Source organism: Poecile atricapillus, chromosome 2 (assembly GCF_030490865.1).
Source record: "Poecile atricapillus isolate bPoeAtr1 chromosome 2, bPoeAtr1.hap1, whole genome shotgun sequence".
NCBI classification, from domain to species: domain Eukaryota; kingdom Metazoa; phylum Chordata; class Aves; order Passeriformes; family Paridae; genus Poecile; species Poecile atricapillus.
In genome coordinates, this window is record NC_081250.1 from 117091012 (window position 1) to 117110172 (window position 19161).

The following is a 19161-nucleotide window of genomic DNA, read 5'->3' on the forward strand; positions in this document are numbered from 1 at the left end:
CCTCTATCCCTTATTTCCCACTCATTTTTACATTAATTTTCAGATGGAAAGCCTTTAGGATGTGCTGCTTAGTATTTATTCTTGTGAATCTGGTGTTATTCAAAGAAATGTGTGTGGCTAGCAAGGGTACAGGCAGCTGTGTGACAAGTGGTATGTGTGTCTGAAGGTCTTCCTTCCCCCAGTTCCCTTAAATCCTCACTTCCAAAACCTTACGTGTTTGTCCACTGTGAACAAATCACTAAATGCTCAGATTTATGAGCTGGTTAACTGATGCCCATAAGTAACACAGGTGATACTTTTATGTTACTTTAATGTTCCCTGTATACAAGAGAAAACTGCAAATTTTAGTAAATAATTAAACTGTCTTTCTGATAAATGAGTCTTTTGTGTGTAGGTGAGGCTTTAGCCTTCACTTTTCCAACAGAAAAGTTACTGTATTAATTTAGCTTCACCCTTTAGCTATCAATTTAGCTTCATCATTAGGACAGACATTAATTCCATCATTTCCCATCATTTATATTTTCATGAATAGCTTATTAGCAAATACAAACAAATACAAACTTCTGGATTTTAAAGGAAGAAAGTCTTAAATACTGTTTATATTGTAGCAGTGATAAAAAGGCAAAGGGAAACTCTAACTATGGTTTAATTTTTATAACTCTTTCAGAGGAAGGAGTGAGGTACAATATGCAGAAACATCCCATGTTTTTATTAGGGTTCTGATGAGATACTAAAACCTAATGGAAGTTTTCTTTCTGATTTCCTTCCACCTGCACAATCTGACTAACTTTGTGATTCACATCTTACCCAAGATCAGTGGTCACGGAAATACCACATAGTAGTTGTGCACTGAAAGCCTTTCTTGGAAAATGAAGTTGGAAGGCATGAAGCAAAAAATAAAAAGGAGGTTATGACCTAAAGGACACATTCCAAGAGCCCAAATATGACAACAAAGCTCTTAAGGGTATTCTTAAGTATATAAAAGCTGATTAGCTCTTAGCTTCCAACATTGTGACTTTTCTGAGATGTAAATATGCACCTAGAAGAAGCCAAGCCAAAACCAAGGATCTTTGTGGTGCCACTTGGGTTCTCCTCTGAATGCTGCTCTGTAGCAGTTTCTAAACTCTCTGGTTGTTTTGCTGCCTTTATGCTAAATGCATTTTCCTTAAAAAAGTGGGGGAAAAAACATGAAAGGAGGGATACAACTTAATTGAAGCATTTTCTTTTAAAAGTTGGAATTCAATAAAAGATTGCACTTACCATATAAGCTACTGTTTTAGTAGAACATTGTAATGCATGACTTTGAAACCTTATTGGCATATGGGGACTAACCAGAAGCCCTTGCTGGCATGATGTAGGGCTGGCTTTGCTCTGTAGTGACCTATATAGCTATTTTGGGTGTGGTTTTGCCTGGCTTTCATGGGAGCTGAGTCCAACCTTCCTCTGACAATTGCTGTGACGAGAGGGCCTTGAGGGGAATGGTGGGGAATAAATAACTTTGGGAATCAATTGTCTGGAAAAAGTCATTGCAGCCAAAATGTCTGCCCTCTTCCTAATGGTTCTGAGGGGAAAATAAAATTTCACATATATGGTCCTGATCCTGGAGGTTATTCTGTTCAGGTTTCATTTAAATATGAGCTTGTGTTTGGGGAGAGCAATACAGCAACTTACTTGCCTGTGAGTAGCTGGCATGTGACAAATCCAGTGCTGGATCATTTTGGAAGTACTTTGTTTTAATGTCCTTGAGCCACTTTTTAAGCTGTTCAGCTGGGTTTTCTGCTTACTGCTAGAACGTCAACAGGTAGTAGCTTTAAAAATTCTTGATGATTTTGAAAGAAATTGACCTTCCCATAGTTTATTTTAATCTCTATCTACAAAGTAAGTGTCACTTAAAACATTTTGTGGAGGTGTACATCAGATGTACAAAGTATGATTCCTTCTGTGCAGCAGAGACAGTCCTCCTCTGAAAACAAAACTTTTTATTTCTCCTTCCTGCCCATTCTACTCCCCTCCCCCCAGCTTTCCCATAGATTTTGTTCCTCTTCAGGTTGTGCCTTTCCTGTTGGGTTTTTAATCTTTTTTCCAATTCATACTGCTTTCTGTTTGCTCAGTGGAGTTGTGGTTTTTTGCCAGCCCTGAATAATTAGGATATGTGGCAAAATAAACATATGTTTCAACTCCTAATAATGCTTCTTTCTACCCAAACCATGGAGGATGCCTAAGCTGGTGTGGGGAGGGCTGGCTGGCTGCGCCAAAGCTTGATGAAGTCTCATGGTAGTCCCTGGATGCTGTCATGGCACGGGGATGGCCAGCAGCAGACAGCCAGAGCATGGGGCTGCTGCAGTGTGCTGGCAGCTTCCCAAAGGTTTTCCATGACCTTTGAAGAGGAAAATTCTCTTGTTTCAAGTTTTGTTTTCATGAAAGTGACATTCCCCCCATCTTTTAATATTGGATAGATAGAGCTGTACTGCTCACTCTTGGCCTGTGCACTGAGTAGTTGTGAGTGGGGACGGTCTAGTCCCATGACAATTTTGAAATGGACATAGCCATTGTGGGCTACCCCTTGCCAAGAAGAGAAATTTCGAGTGTGGGGAGGAGCTCTTGAGGGAATTGTAATATTTCTGAAAGAAATAGGGGAGCTTTGGAGACCAGGAACTATGTGATCAGTGGTAAAGCAGATCAGAATGTGGAGCAAGGCCAAGGAAGACTTTAATAAAGGCACTTTTGTCCTCGATCTTAAAATAGGAAGCCTACGGATTTATTTACAGGGTAAACAGGATTTGTTAAGTGGGTAGTCGCTACGTGCAAAGGAATACTGGTCATTCTCTGGGAGAGAATTCAGGTGAAGACTAAAGCTGAGCTGAAATTTTAGAAGTTTAGACACCAATAACAGGACAAAACATGGGAAAAATCTTCATAGAAAGCATTGAGGTAGGTGGTACTGTACTGGGAGAAATGTGAAACAAGCTCTTACATAGTAAAAACTGAGAAACTCGGTTCAAGCCTTTGGTATTAACTTGGATGAGCCAGTAAGTGAGAAGTCTGAGTTGATGACAAGTTATGAGAAAATATTCTTTGCTTCAAAGAGGATCCATCAATGTAGCTGTTGAGATTGAAATCCAAAGCTGAAATGCTACTTGGTAAAATGTCTTGCAGGGAAGTGCATGTCAGTCTGTACTGTAGAGAATGGCAGTTTAGTATTTCTCCAAGTTGAAGATTAACAGCCAGAAAGGCAATACAACTGACGTGGTTTGTAATGCTCAATAGAAGGAGGATTGACGGAACGAGAGTAATGATGAGGCTAACAGAAGTTCAAAAATCATTCTGATAAGGCTGAGATAAAAGCACATGAAGTTGAGAGACTGGTAGATTTCAAGGATGCATCTTAGTTACCTGTTCAGGGTATAACAAATGTTTGCAAAACCTTACCTGTTCCTGGACAGGAGAGCCTATCTGAAGTCCAGGAATCAGGCATCCCAAGTATCCTGCTGCTTGAAATTCTATATTTTAATGCTTATTGTTTTCTCATGTGGAATAAGAAATACTGAAACAACCATAACTGCAGTTACTATTTTGAAGTGAGATCTAAGATTATGATTTCATTTTTTTTTCTCATCTGGTATATATCTAGGCAAGTCCTATGGATTTTTGAGAATGTGCTCTGGTTTGTGTTGCTTCTGGACTGAAGTAGCTGCTTGCTGGATTTGGTGGTTTATTGGAAGGCAAAAAGCAGGCAGCTCATCATCTCCAGTTCTTTGTTTGAGATGTACTGGGGCTATGTTGCTAGTTCCTGGAAAGACCAGACAGCCTCACAGGGTGGTGTAGTTGTGTCAGGATGGCTTAAAGGAAGGCCCTCTGACGTATCAGCCAGTGCTTATGTGAGTTCAGAGATTCCTTTAAACTCTGATGAGGGAGACTCTCACTAAGAGTATAATTCTTGCCTTGAGTTGTTTTAACCGTGGAGAATTAAACTGAGAGTTTATAGTGAGCAATTTAATATCTCTCTTGATTTAGGAAGGAATCATTCAGAAAATGAGTTAAATAGGGGTTTCTGGACTGCCTCAGGATGTTAGTCTGGGAGAGAACTGCTAAGTAATTCAGTTTATTTATCAGTACCATTGTGAGGTGTCCGCTATGCTTTGCATTCACTCAGCTCAGTAAGTGGGGTACAGCCTCACTCATCTTTACTTTAATCATCATTCTTTCACTGGGGGGAAGTGAATAAGCAGGCTTCAGTTTCACTTCCCCCTTATTTCTGTATTGATCTCTACAAAGGCACATTGTCATTTTCATTTTTTGTTCTTTATTTTTTTACAGAAGTTAATGAAACGTGTTTCTTTAATTCTGTTGTAACCTTTACAGGGGTTACTGAAAAAAATTTACCTGTTTCACCTGCATTTCTCCTTACTACAGTTCTGCAGTATTTGCCAGCCCATGCAGTCTTCTGTCACAGAAGTGACTCTTAGTGAACATACTTTTTTAGTTCAAACAGGATTTGAACCTGGTGGCAGCCATGCTGAAGGAAGGGGTTCTTTCATAGCAATGGCACAGCTATTGGAAGAATTGGCTTGTTAAAGGCAGAACTGGAACAGAAACATGTCTTACAGCTTGGGTCCGAGAATCTTTGTAGTACATAGTAGTCTTAGAAGCTGAGCATATTAGATGTTGTACTGAAACTATTAAAAAAAAAAAAAAAAAAAGGAAAAATGGAAGGAGGGTGTTTGTATGGCTTTTCACTTACCATGGCTAGAATTAGAGAAATGCTGTGGTTAAGGTGACTGAATTCTTGAATTGTGAGTTCTCAGGGAGGTAAGTTAAGGCCTCACACTCCCCTGCTACCCCCTGCCCAAGCCATGCCGACTTAATTTTGTGAGGTTAAAAAATAAAACCTTGCCTACAGAAAAGATGGCAGGTGAAGACAATTGCTTCCATAGCTCTTCTCATAAGAAATTTCCCTAACATTGTGGTTTAAAAGATTAATCTCCTTGATTTCTCTTCACCTTTCCCTGTCTTCTCAAGAGAAACCGGAACACTTATCTTTCTGCCTGCCTCTCTAGATGGACAACCTTTGGCTTGTCACTGGTTCACATGTGACTTCCCTGAGATTGTCGCATGACCAGTGGCACAACTGGACTGTGCAGTGTGGGGCTGGTTGGGCAATGCAGATTTGGGCTGTCCAAGGAACTGGACTAGGAGGGGTTCTTAGAGGTGGATATTAGTGTCAGCTGAGATGTGGGCTGTGTGCCCGAACTTATCACCTGGTGGGGTTTCTGGGATCTGCTGCCATCTTCCTTTGTGTGCCTGTGTGCCACTTGGAGTTTGGTGGCGTGTTCTGTGGCTGCCCTACATTAAGATTTTTGGTGAGAAGCTGGTAGGGTCAGAAAGGCTGAAAACCCCTTCTCTAATTTGACAAGGTGTGACAATGGCAGTGTTTTGGGGCAGGATGCTTTTTCTCTTCAGTGTATACTGAAAGCAGCTGTTTCTGTGTTGAGGAGCCTCCAGGTAGGCAGTGAACTTTGAAGAGTGAGATCGATTCAATGTGGCTGTGGGAGTGATACATTTGATACACCTTGGCTTCTCTCTGCTGGAGTGAAACAGTACATCCGCAGCAGGCAGTTCATCACACAAGGAGGCAGATTGATCCATGGACAGAAATCACTGGGCAGAAAACCTGGGGACTAGGCAGTTGTAGCACCTGCTTGCACCTTGTTGGCTTGACTGCCTCCTTCCCTCAAAGTATTTCTCTTAGGCACACAAGAGCTGTCCTATGGTAGGTTTATTTTGGATACCGGTGACAAAAGTTCTTGCTCTTTTCTACTTATCCAAAATACTTGTTTGGCCATCATAATGTTTACTGAGGTTGGTGGTTGTTTCCAGGTTGTTTGGATCTCTGTTTTTTTGTTTATTTTTGTTTTTTTTTGTTTGCTCATTTTTTAAATTAAAAAACAAGTCCCCCCAAACTAGAGAGAAATCTCCCAAGCTTTCTTTAATCTCCTCATTGAGGGTATCCTTATCTTGATATTATATTTGTGAGAACTTTTTTTCTTATATATATATATATATATTATATATATATATATATATTATTTTTTTTTTCTTTTTGGTATGGTAAGTGTTTTGTATGTAGCTCTAAAGATAGCTGGAAGCTGTTGAATGTTGTCTTGTGGCCCATCTAATCATTTGTAAGTCAGGGTATGGTTTGAGAAATTCAGTGAGCTAATTTAACCAGACATTGTTCTGAAAGGGGAAGTTTCCTCTCTGCCTTTGTCCCCTTGCACCCTTCCTCACAACCACATGGCTCTGCTACTTTTTTTCGGCAGCAGTGCTTGTCAGGTCCTTCTTTGAGCCACTTTAGTTCACCAAAATGGCAGAAAAATAACTCTGTAAAATGGAGAGCATTTTGCTGTTGTAATGAATCAAACTGGCTCATAAAAGGATCTGATGAACACCAGAGCTGGTACTAAGGACGAGGGGGGCCGCTGGCTTGGAGAGCAGCAAGCCCTTTTCATCTTTTCATTTTGGTGGCAGTGAGCAAGTGGATTGGATCAGTTGCCTGGGAACCTTCATGGGAGAAAGAGAAATAGAGTAATCATCTGTGAAGCAAAGGACAGGAAAAGAAAAATGTGCTGGCCTGAGTTAAAATGGATATTAAAATTTGTTTATTCCGTTGATGCTATGGATTGTATGTTATAGCAACAGTTATAACAATTTGTTAGAATTAATAATCTTCTGCCCAGAAATCAGTTTTCCTCTTCAAATACAAATACAAAAGCCTAAAAGTTTTACCAATGTGTAAATAACTTGTTTGCTCTTTCAGATGGGAAGTATTCAATCTTTGAAACAATTTATTTGCAAGAAAGGGAGAGAGGGGGTTGTTGTTGGTTTCGGGTTGGTGATTTGTTGTGGGGTGGTTTTTTTATTATTTTATGGGTTTTTTTTTTCAAACTTGAAATCCTGCATTAGGTTCATCAGCTTTGAGTCAATTTGTCTGAAATTTTATCAAGTCAGTGTTGTTTCAGTGTCATCAAGTTTCATCAGTCAGTAATTCAGTGGATTCCATTATTCAGAGTATTCCCAACTATTTACATTTTCCTGCTGGTTTGAGATGGTATGAGTGCTTGGTCCTAGTAGGTGGCTGAGGCTGTTACTTCCTATCATAGTCTTAAGCTTTCTGATAGTGAAATGAATGCAATCCTACTTGTTAAAATCAGTGAAAAAAAGTACATTGCAAGTCAAATAACATGCTGCTTAGTCACTTCTGTAATACTGTGCTCTTGCTGCTCTCCAGAGAGAGAAATGGGCAATTTACACTGTAGCTTAGCAGAGGAATGAACACCTTACAAAAAGTCCAGGATTCTGGCTGCAGCGTCTGCTCAATCCACCTGTCAGCTTGAGGTAACTCTTTCAGCATAGCAGCAATGAGGCATTAGAAGCTGCTTGCTATCTGAAGAGCCCTGGCTTTTTTGTCAGATTATTTGTGTATATTGCCTGCAGTGTGGCAGAAAGAGACTTCTTGACAGGTGGAAGAGTGGAAGCTCATGCTTTCCTTCCTGTTTTTCTCAAGATTTTGGTTATTATTGGGTATGTGTATTAATAGAAGGTAAATTATTGCCATAGTTACAAAAACCCAAACCTTCATGTAGTGCACCTTCTAGATTCCTTTCCTTGGGTTTACATCTAAAAAATTCCTTTTCAGGATCTACAGGGGATGGCAGGACGTGCAGGAGAGGGGATTTACAAATTCTGTCTTATGGGCATTGTAAGCTGCACTTGGTGCAAACTGTGAGGAGTGGTGGCCCTGACTAGCGTTGTGTGTGTTCAGAGTGAATATTGTACTAAAAGCAGCTTGTTTACATTAGGAATTGTATGTGCTAGCTCTAATGGGCTTTAGGAAGCCCAAAGGACAGCTGTAAAACATCTGTCTCTGGGACCAGATCTTGTCTGTCTGATGAGTTGTTGTCCTTCATTTCAGGTTCAGATTTAGACAAGAAATAAATTTTTTTTGTGTTTTTTCAATAGGAAAGCTCTTCAGCCATCCTGCTTGAAGACTGGTTTGTACTTGAAAGGCTATCATGCTGTTGTCTTGAACACAGAACTTAAAATAGTGACTCAGTATTAACTTAACTCCACTTCCTCTTTAATCCGATCATCTTGTTGCTATATGACCTTACAACACCTTAATTTAAAGGCTGCTTATTCCAGTGGATTACATTTGGAGGTGTCTGGTGTGGTAGGCATTGCTACAGGAAGGGCTTAAAAGGAACTTAAGCACTGCCTCAAAAAAAAAAACCCCAAGGTGTAGGAGCAGTGAGGGATGCTTACTGTTGCTGGTATACAGACAAGGCTTGCTCTGAAAGAGCAGGAGAAATTTTGAGCATATAGCTCTGCTGTACTATAAGAAAAAGTACATTCAGTTCCAGTGAGTGATGCTCCTTGTTTTAATTACACATGGAAGTGTTAGAAGGCAAAATATCTGTTTAGTTCATGCACTTCTGAGTGCATGGATGGTTTTTCTTCTTTTCAAGGCTAGTGACCTGTGCAGGTGGTTGGAAGTCAGGATCCGGAGTGCTACTCCAAATTGGTGTGCCAGGTTCCTAGTGATGTGCTTTGTGTCTGCCGTATTGGGATGTGTAATAGTTGCTGATTACCAAGCAGCACTCGGCAGAGGATCTTGGTTCTTTACCAAGTGTTAATTCTGTCTTGCTACTGCTCTTGTGTAGTAGATAAATACCATCCTTAAAAGGAGACTTGGTCTGACATTCAGCAGTTAAAAAAATTTTTAAAAAATCTGTCTTAAATGTTTAGAGTCTGTGTCTGAAGAGTGTGCTATTTTCAGAATTTGTCTTCCTCCTTTAAATTTTTTTTTTTAGGAGTAAATTCTAAACAACTGTATTTTGTGTATTGAGTTTAGGGACCATAAGCTTCCTCCTTGTCCTATACAGTTTGTTGAACAAACTGCCAAATAGTCTGCCATAATATGTTGAACTTTGGCTTAGCAGTAGGAAGAGTTCAGAGTGTACTCTCTGTGCTAGTAGCCATTTTGACTCACATTTTCTGTCAGGTTTTTCTTCCATATCAAGTATGGAATTTAGTTTAGTTTAGTCAGTTATTTAACCTGACTAAACTAAACTGAAGCCAAACAGATTATCTGTTGGGTGTGATCTGGGTGTTATGGTGAGTTTTACTGTACATATGAAAACTTTGACATTTAGAGTCCTTGAAAATAAACCACTGGCTTCTGCTTTGTCTCTGACAGAGGTCTAGCAGAAGGTCTACATTGGAAATATGCTGCTGCCTTCAAGCTTGGGCTGTGCTCAGCACAGAATGGCAGCAGAACCTTCCATGGATTGGAGAAAGCAGGAGTAGGCTGAAAGTTGCAGAGACTGAGTTCTTCCATTGCTTCTAAAAGCAATGACCGTGCCTTCTGTATTTGCAGAGGGAAAATTCTGTTCCCCCAGTTCAGGAGATGGGCATGGTCCCCACTTTATAGGTAATAGAGAGGGTTTGTTTTCAGCAGCTAAGATGTTGCACAATGACTTGTGGATTGGAACCAAGGATTGAATTCAGTCTTCGAGTAATTCCTTTAAGTGCTTAACCTAAATATGTTGTAGTTATTTTAAGTACCTTTTTATAACAGTTGTAAAGCTTCAGGCCAGTGCTTTGAGCTGATATTATCTTTTACAGCTGCTGTTTAAATCAGGAAAAGAATGAAAAGTTTATTTTTTTCACCACTTAGTGCTGTTTTTAAGTCTATTTCCTTCAAATATAAAAAGATTGTTTTAATAAAAGTTCAGTATTCCTAAAATTTCAGCGTATAACACAACTTCAATTTGAGTTATTAAAACCACACTTTTTTTAGTTGTTAAAAAAATGAACTTAAAACCCACTGTAGGTACTGAGTACATCTAGAGATGTACTGTGTGCTATAGCATTTAGTATTATCAGTGTTTGTTTCTTTTTTTTACTCCTTTAAGGGGTTACAACCAGATCATAACCTCTCTCTGAATTTTCTGTTGTTGGAATAGGGATAATCTTTTATACAGGATTGGTAGAACATCAGCAGAGTCTGGTACAGTTTTGGATGTCCTTGTCTCTCTCATGTTGTGGTCCTCTGAAGTGCTGTAATCTCACTTACATTCTTGAAGTACTGGTAACATGGACTGAAATACAGTATCTTCATGAAAGGAGGGTGAAATGTTATACTGGAAATGGTGTATTATTGAAGTAGCATAGTTGTCAACACCTATTAAAAACATGTTGTGAATATCATCTTTCTTTTTTAGTACCAGAGGTCTGAATCCTATTTCATAGCAACCAAGGTGGAGGCTATCCAGAAACAGAGCAAGCCCCTTAGCCTCCCCTTAGCCTCCACAGCTCTGCTGCTTAGAATTGTCTTGGAAAAAGTGATAGGTAATGCTTAATGAATTTCTCTTGCATGAATTCATCTAGTCTTCTCTTGGTCTGTGTAAACTCTTGGCTTCTATTGGGACTGTGGCAATGAGTTCTGCAGCTTAAGTACACATTGTATGAAGAGCTGCTTCCTTCTATTTGTTTTATTTTGAACCTACCAGCTGCTAGTTTTGTTTGATGTTCTCTAGTTTCCTTGTTAAGAGAGAAGGAGAACAATGGTTCACTGCGTACCTGCTCCATGTTGCTCTTGATTTCGTAAACTTTTTTATTCTCTCTCTGGTTGCCCTTTCTGGAGGCTGGTGATTCTGAAGAGTATTCAAATGCCTGTCACCCCTCTCTGGTCCATCAGTAATTTTAATTTTGAAGTGGAGGTGAGAAGAGCAAACACAGTCGCTGCAGCAAGGTATAAGCACCTCATAGACTTGTATATCCCATTTCTTGTACAATTCTGTGGGGTTTTTTTCATCTCTTTTTTCTTAAACATGCTTAGTGTCTTGTTTACTCTTCTGACAAATCTTGTTTTCCAAGATTATTTATTCTAGCTCCCAAATCATGTCAGGGCTCAGTAAAATGTATGTAAAACAGTCAGACTGTATTTTCTCGCGTGTGTTGTTACCTATTTCCTTCCACTGCATCTCATCTGCAGTTTATTACACCTTCAGTGGGTGTGATGAAGGTCTGCTGCTTCCTGCATAGTTGATTTTAATTTTTAGCAAAACAAACTTGTTAATACTATTAGGAAACTCACTTCAAGGTTCACCTGTTTCTAGATCTTTTATGTGCATGCTGTCAGTGCAGGTCTGGAAAGGGGTTGAGTTAATTTCCTAGTATGAACTGGTTACTTTCATCCATGTGAAGATCTTCCCTCCTTTGTTGTTGTAGCTTAGTTTCCTTAGGAACCATTGCTGGAGGACCTTTGTTCAGCAGCTGGCATGTGTTTTGGCCATTCAAGTTAGCTCAGACTTTGGCCACTTATCAATTGCTTCAGTGAAATACCCTGTACTGGTAAGACAGGACTTTGCTGTGGGAAAGCATCAGTGTCACTTCTGTAGTCTGTACTTTGGTATGTGCCCGTGTTTCTTCTATTTTTCAACTTACTTGCCGTACTGGGACATTAGACTTGCTGGTCTGTAGTTCTGGGCAGACTAAAGGTATGAACACCTTTCAAAACTGATGCACAACTGGCAACAAGGCAGTGTTGGAACCTGAGATATTATGTGGCATAGTGGACAGATAAGCTATTTTATCCTTCAGTTCCTCACAACTCTTGATGAATGCCATCCAACTCCTGGTGAATGCACTGGTGACTTGCTGCTGTTTCCTTTGGCTTGACCAAAACTGACTTGCAGGATTTATGTGCCAAAAAAGATGAAAGCTTGCCTTAGTTTCTACAATGACAGCAGATTCAGAAAATTTGTAATTTTTATTTTCTTGGAATAATTCTTTCATATCTTGGTTATGTGTTAGTCCAGTGGATTCTCTAGCAGGCTTCATATACCTGGCATTTGTGAAAGGACCTTTTATTACTTTGCCCCTCTAGGAACATATCTTTATTTGCAATTTTACATGATAGTTCCTCTGGTCCAATTTGTTCCCCTCTTCTTGAGAAATGTTCTTACTGATAGTCTCCCCAGCTTGAGGTTTAACTGTGATGCATTTTTTTTCTCCTGTCTCCTCATTTTCAATATAGTATTTTTTGTCTGTTATATGTAAATGTTTTGTTTAACCACCTGATTTTGTTTCTCTTACCAAGCTTCCTCATTTTACTGCTTTTTTTCTCTTTGAAAGTAAGCACTCCAATGATGCATTTTTGTTGTTTATTCCTGTTTTAGGAATGCTAAGCTTAAATATATTTAATAGATTTAATTAGCAGTAGCCATGAATCATGATAAAGTTAAGTCAAATATGACAGGAACAAATCTGAATGTTAATATAAAATATCATGGATGTTTAAATAGTCCATGTTCTAGTTAAAAAGTAGCAATGTTGCCCTGTGTGCTTCACAGGGCAACTTCATATAAATAGTTTGATACATACAGTTTAAATGCTTTTATACTGTGATTTCTTCTTGCCAGCAAACTGGTCACCTTACCAAGTTGTACGAGTGGGATGGAAACTTATTTTGAATGCCACTGATTTATTTAGGAGTGAGACAAAGTATGTGACTGTGTCTTTCAGTTATAATTCCCCATCAATTGTAAATTGATGTGTTTGTTCAAATATACGGTATAAAACAGTATTACAATCAAGCTGCAGTTATCATGGGAGCCATAACTTCTACTTTTCTTTTTCTTGGCTCTCTGTGTGAAAAACTGTACTGTAGTATATTATTTAATTGTTAGTACTGAGGTCTCTCTGTTTTATCATAGTATGTGACATGCTACAGTACCACTCTGTATAAAAACCTTTGGTGCTTGAAGCAGTGGTGGAACAGTAAGAGTTTATTTATGTCCTTGTGAATAGATGTGTGAGCACCATATTTAGAAGAACCTTTGCACAAATACTAACCACTTCGTACTGCAGGAATTTTGATAATTATGTTGCTTTGCTTAGCTGAGAATGACTTGGAAAGACGTAAGTCTGTAAATCTGAAGTCATGGGCATCACTGTTACTTCTGTGTTTCACTTGATAACTTCTGTTAAGGAAGAGGCTTTCCTGAAAGTTACTTGCTCTTTCAAAGTAGTTTGTAACATGCTCTCAAACAGTATTTTTAGCACAAGCAACTGAAATTTGAGGAATTTTATACTAAAGTAATGGAAAAAAATGTTGGCTGTATTAAAAGCATGAAATATTTAAGAACTCATGGTCATGAAAATAGGCAAACTGGTTTTATACAAAAGTAGCAGTTGCATTTTCAAAAAAGATGCTCTGAAGGGTACCAATTATGAGTTCATAAGATGAAGAAATAAACAGAATTTTAAAACAGATCTTACAAATTTTTTTTTTTTTCTTTAACAGGAATGCAAGTGCCATGAAAGGCTTGTGCCTATTTCAGTTGTTAAGGAGTCATGATACTGCTTTGCTAAGTTAATATTTAAGCTTTCTCATGAAACCTATTACAGCTTCTAGACAGCATGCCATATGTACAAAATAAACCATCAGTTGTTTTGTTTTCTGCTTAAAAGTTAAATTGCAATCAATGTCTGTACAGGTAGATTTGTTGGGGGTAACAGGAAAAAGAACTATGCAGAAATATAGGGTTTGTTTTAAGAAAAAACTTAGAGGAATTTTAGGATGTGATCATTTCTTAGCTCAACGAATACAAGCAAAGCACCTTGAAGAAGGTGGAGAGTGGTTTTTGTTTGCAAAGAAAAGATTGGTAACAGAATTTGAAGTAACAGGAGTTGAAACCAATCTAACCTAGACACAGTTAAAAGCAGCCTATACTAGCATGGTAAATTCTCTTAAGTGGTGTTTAGTGAATGGCTGCTCTTGCCATTAATTTTTGTGTCTCTTCCCTAACTAATGCATTTTGAATTTCTCCTCCTAAGTAACTTTCACGAAAAATGGAGGGGAAATCTAGAATTTGTTTAAAAGCTGTGTAGTTGTGCAATAGTAGGATGTATCTCTGCTGTTGGAAGATCACAAGCTATCAGTCATTTAGCACTGAGTTTTAAATGGAATAGGTGCTTTCATAGGCTGATTTATTAGAATGCATTACTTATAGGCTTGTTAAAAAATGGCACTAGCAAATTTGATGTGAAAAAATGGCATGAGCACAGTTGGGGATTTTGTCATGGTCTATGAATAGCTGATAAGTAAAATGAGGTGCTGTAATGCTGTTGTTTTCTCTCTTAACCTCCTTGTCCCCTATCCTTCCTCACATACAGGGTTTTGAAAGTGGCACTGGGAGGGGGAAGCATGTCTTAATCTATGAACAAAGCTATGGATTTTAGGGTTTTTGCCCCTATTTCTTTGATGCTTCCCAAAGGCATATATCACTTGTATTCCCTCCACTCCCAGCAATAAGGCAATATCTTTTGGGGGCTTTTAAAATGCTACCTTTCTGTTCACCAAATACATTTTTCAAATAAGTTTGGTGTTGATGATTTAATGATCTCGTTAGTATTATTTTAACTTAAATCAAGAGGGTGTTTGTGTTGATGAGTGGCATGAGATGAAATCACTTGCTTTATTTTAGAGGACTGGAACTAAATGATCTTTAAGGTCCCTTTCAACCCAAACTATCCTATGATTCTGTGATTTGTGAAACAGTTATGCCTTAGCAGAATAGAGACACAACATAGGGTTTGTTGTAGGATAAAATCAAAACTGACTCTTTGACAGAAACTTGTCAGTTTTACCTGCTTTCTCAAAGGCTCAGATATATATTTGTCCTTCTGGTCTACCCTTAAGTTTAACTACAGTAGCAAACTCTTGGAAATTTTATGTGGAAAGTACTTTAAAATGTTCAAAGATGGACAATCCCACCAGAGTTCTGATGCCTCCTTTCCACCTTCTCCATATGATTATTGACCTGAATCAGACATTTGCCCATCACTTGACCACATGTTCTTAGTAATGAGATAAGGATAAGAAGTAGGAATTAAGTTGTCTGTTTCTGTGTAAGCACAATTTCTGTATGGTAAAGAATGATAATTTTTCTTTCCTCTAGTCTCCTTTTACGCATGTATGTCTAGAAAAGAAACAGTCAAACAACCAGTTAAATGTTTTTCACAGAGAAGTAGAAGAATAATCTGGGCATTAAATGTCTTGGGCATAAAAGAAAAATTATTATCTGAATATTCAGGTAGACTCTAATGTAACACAGAGAAGTTGTATGTTGGAGTAACTTCTGAAAAGCATGAAATTGCAAGGAAAAGGCAACAAACCAGTATGGCAAATTTGAGTGGGTAAGCAAGTTGGGGCCTTAAGGTGAAGGGCCTGGATAGTTTCAGAATATGTGGACAGGATTAATGGAGGCATGTTTAGAATTGGTAACACTGTTGACACTGGTGCTACAAACACTGCATTTTTATGGGTTGGAGTCCCATCCATCATCTCTAGCCATTTCCAAAAGTCAAGGGATTTGAATTCTCTTACAATATGCTATCTTGTGTTAAATTTGATTAAATCTAGCTATTCTTCTAGTCATGGAGCATCATGACCCTGTGAGATTACAAAGTTGCTGTGCATTACCTAGTGGAATCCATATTATGTTTAAATACATTCACAACTGGCATTTTCCATGTTAAAACCTGCAAGCTTCATATTAGGTTCCCTTGTGTCTTGTAATTTCTCTTTAAAATGTTTGTGGAATTAGAACCTTGGATCTTCTGTGTAATTAACAGCATCCATAAAAGTCATCTGTGAAGGACAGATCATTCGTTGAGTTTTTGCTGGGGTTTTTTTTGTTGTTTTTTTTTTTGAGATGAACAAAATCTGCTGTAATCCATGTTGTGAAACTTAGTCCAAGTCAAGGTTTCTTTAAGAAGAAATGTCATTCACTGGAATTAGACTGATTACGTACTGAAGCTTCTGTTTTAAGATACAGGTATTTTCAACAGTGGAAGGTTAAAATATCTTAAAATATGCTTCTGTTATCTTGCAATACGTCTTGAGTCAGCAGCTAAGTCAAGTTCTGGTTTTGAAACCTGATAGATCCCAGCCTCTGGTATTCCTTCAAATAAAACTGTCTTTTGCTTAGGGATTGGACATTTGGAGTTAGTCATAGATGTGAGCTTTGTGAAGTTGCAAAAGTGAGGCTCAGGTTACAGAGCCAGAAATCACTCTGTTAGAAGTTTAATTTGTTCGTTCAAGAGATTTGGCATAGTTGAGGGTAGAAACCTGTTCTCCAGAACAGCATTCACTTTCCCTAAATCCATGTGCATATTTCATTTTTTCCTGGCTAGATAACTGACTGCAGCAAAGTGATTATGTGAGGTAAAGCTGAAAATTTACAAAAGAAAAATTGCCCTCATGCACTAATTTTTGTATATTAATTACAGGTTATTCTTCATTTATGACCCTTAAAATCCATATTTCCTGCTAGAAAACTAATAATTCTTTAGCAGATCAAACCTTTCTCTCTGGTCTGTAATAAATATGGTTTATGTAGTAGATACTTGCTGTAAGCTTTGGAATCAGATTTCTCTCAGCTTATAAATTTTTAATTTTCTTATACTATTTGTTGAATATAATTATGAGTTAGTTGATGATCACTGAATCCACTTGATAGACTGAGTGAATCCATTGTATCTAACTTTTGGTAAAAGATTATGTAGTGATGCTGAATGATAAAGACACTGCTAATTTATTTTGCTTCGGGAATAGTATTGCAATTCAATCATATCACACTTGCTATCCCTTTAAAACGGCTTCTAAATTGTTGGAAAAGCATTCTGTGTGATAGCTCTTGTATTCGATGAGTTCTTGGATGTTTCTGAAAGATTTATAGTGAAGTCCAAAGCATTTCAAGGCCAAGTACAGCAGTCTTGTCAGATGCAGCTTTACAGCCTAGTGACTTATAATGAGAGTAGAATGTAATTAGAAATTGTCTGTGTCTTTACCGAGTACTGATGAAAACTATGGCTCAAAGGTTAATTCAAATAATAATTAATATTGGTTTCTGTCAGAACAGGGTGGTAATGAAATCTTTGTCGTACAATGACTCTGATTTTAAGAAGAGGTAGCATAAGAAATAGAGGCTAGTGTTTACCTTTTCTGATTATATTCACTTATCTTACAATCAGCATGATGGCTTGATAAAGCATAATTTGAGAGCAATTTAAACATACTCAGAAATATTACAACCTACAGTGAAAATCATCTAATGTGTTGCATCTGTTTATGGAGATAGATTTATGGCTAGATTGCTGAAGTAGATGGGTTTAATACAAATGATCCTTAAGGACTGCATATGAATTTTTTTGTTGTTGATAATAACTGATCAATACCATGTGTTTGTAGCCTTCCTAGTAAGATTTGCTAGCATGAGAAATGTGGGATGTTGCATTGATGTTTGTTTAAATTGGACTAGTTTCAAGGAAAGTGATAGACCAGGTTTTGCTGGTAACCAAAACAAATTCTGTTCAGTTTCTTTTCCCAAGTTGAAACTTTCTATTGGAAAAAAATAAATTCTGTTATCTTTTCTGAAGCTAGACCCATAATTTTTCAGTTGCCAGTAGTCAGTGAGCTACTAGACCTGTTATTTTGAGAAGCATTTCATGAATACTTTGCTGTCACCTGGTTTCCTATATCTGGTCCTTAAAAGTTGCCTACCAAAAAGCTTCTCCAGAAAGTTACAGCTGTAGCTTGGGTTTACGGGTCACATAGTTCTGCATAATGTGCGTTTCTCACACCTTCTATTCTGTCTGCTTGCCTTAAATGTTACTGCACTGCCTCCCACAATTTTAAATTTGCTGTAATTTTAAGGCTGTTTCCTCTATTGCCAAAAAGGAACTCTAAATGCCTCTAAATTGGATCTGACAAAGATCAGGTATTTTCATTCTTAGGCATGTGAAAGTGATCTCAAGACTGATTTTCTTCACTCATCTGGATAATGCTTTCCATACAAACTGCTTCAGTTTTTGGGAAGCAAAGTGAGTCCACAGTCAAAACCAGACTTCTCTGGAGCAGTGGCACCCAGCAGGGCATGAGCTACATGGCAGGGGTGGGAGCTGAGAAAGGATGTGCATATGTGTGTTTAAGGAGTGTTTTAAACTGTGGAGATGAGAGATAATGAAGCATTATGTTGGTTTCTTGGAGCTATTCCTGCTGCTTTTTTCTTCTTTCTTCATACATTTTCTCAAAAGCCAGGATAAGAGAGTTCTGTGCTACACTGACTGTGCTATGCTGAAATTTCCACTAGATGAAGTAGAAAAAAACCCCACAAATTTTAATGGTAGCACTGGAGAAAAGCTCACTGTGCAAATTAGATGCTTAAATTTTCTCTCCCTTATTATAAGCAAGGAAAGGGGCTTGGAAACTGAACTGCACTTAAGTGTTTGAGACATCTGCAATGTTGAAAACTCTAGTGAACAAACTTGACCAGGATATAGAGACCTTTTTCTAAAATGATCTGCATGCAAATTTTTGAAAAGAAAAATCTATGGGATGGTTGTGAAACCCTACTTAGTGCATTCAAGTTGCATGTTTTTGCTTAATGGTTTCATTCCTTAAGAGAATTGCTGTCTGTGGAGTTGATCTGGCATCTATAGAAGATCTGCTGTAGTGGTAGCAGAAAAAAAAACCAAAACCCTTTCTAAATTTGAAATACTGTGAGATTTACCAAAATGCTAACTCCTAATTAAAAAAATAAAGCTTCACTTGTAACAAGACCTAAATGTGCTGAAATTTTTGCTAGTACTCAAAAGTGCTGAAGCACAAATGTGAATAGATAGAAATTTAAAGAGAGGTGCTTTGTTGAACATTAGAAAAACATTTTTTCTTTTGTTTCCATATATTCCTCCAAACACTCTGAGCCATATTATGTTGGTTATTCTCCCAGTTCCTTTCCATGACAGATCTCTGTGCTGATGTGGAGGTGTCAATTGAGACCAGTCCATGGTTTAACTAGAGATTCAAGTGCTGGTGTAAATACGCCATCTCCAAATACCAGTGAGACTACATGGTGCGGACAGGGGGGATGGGAAAAGGAGGGTGGTCATTTCAGTTCATCTTTTTTATTAGTGAAAGTGGCAAAGTTCCTGGTGTTAGGTCTGCTTGAAATATGCCCTAGACTGTCCTGCAGATTGCTTTCTCTAACCACTCAAATATTTTGGGGAAGGGAATCTTCCAGAGGATTGTAT

General features: G+C 38.1%; 1 protein-coding gene across 9 annotated transcripts in view; it reads left to right on the top strand.

Annotated features, from left to right (window-relative positions):
- CHD7 (chromodomain helicase DNA binding protein 7) overlaps window positions 1-19161 on the top strand; it is a 133804-nt gene that overhangs the window by 5100 nt on the left and 109543 nt on the right. The window lies entirely within an intron of this gene.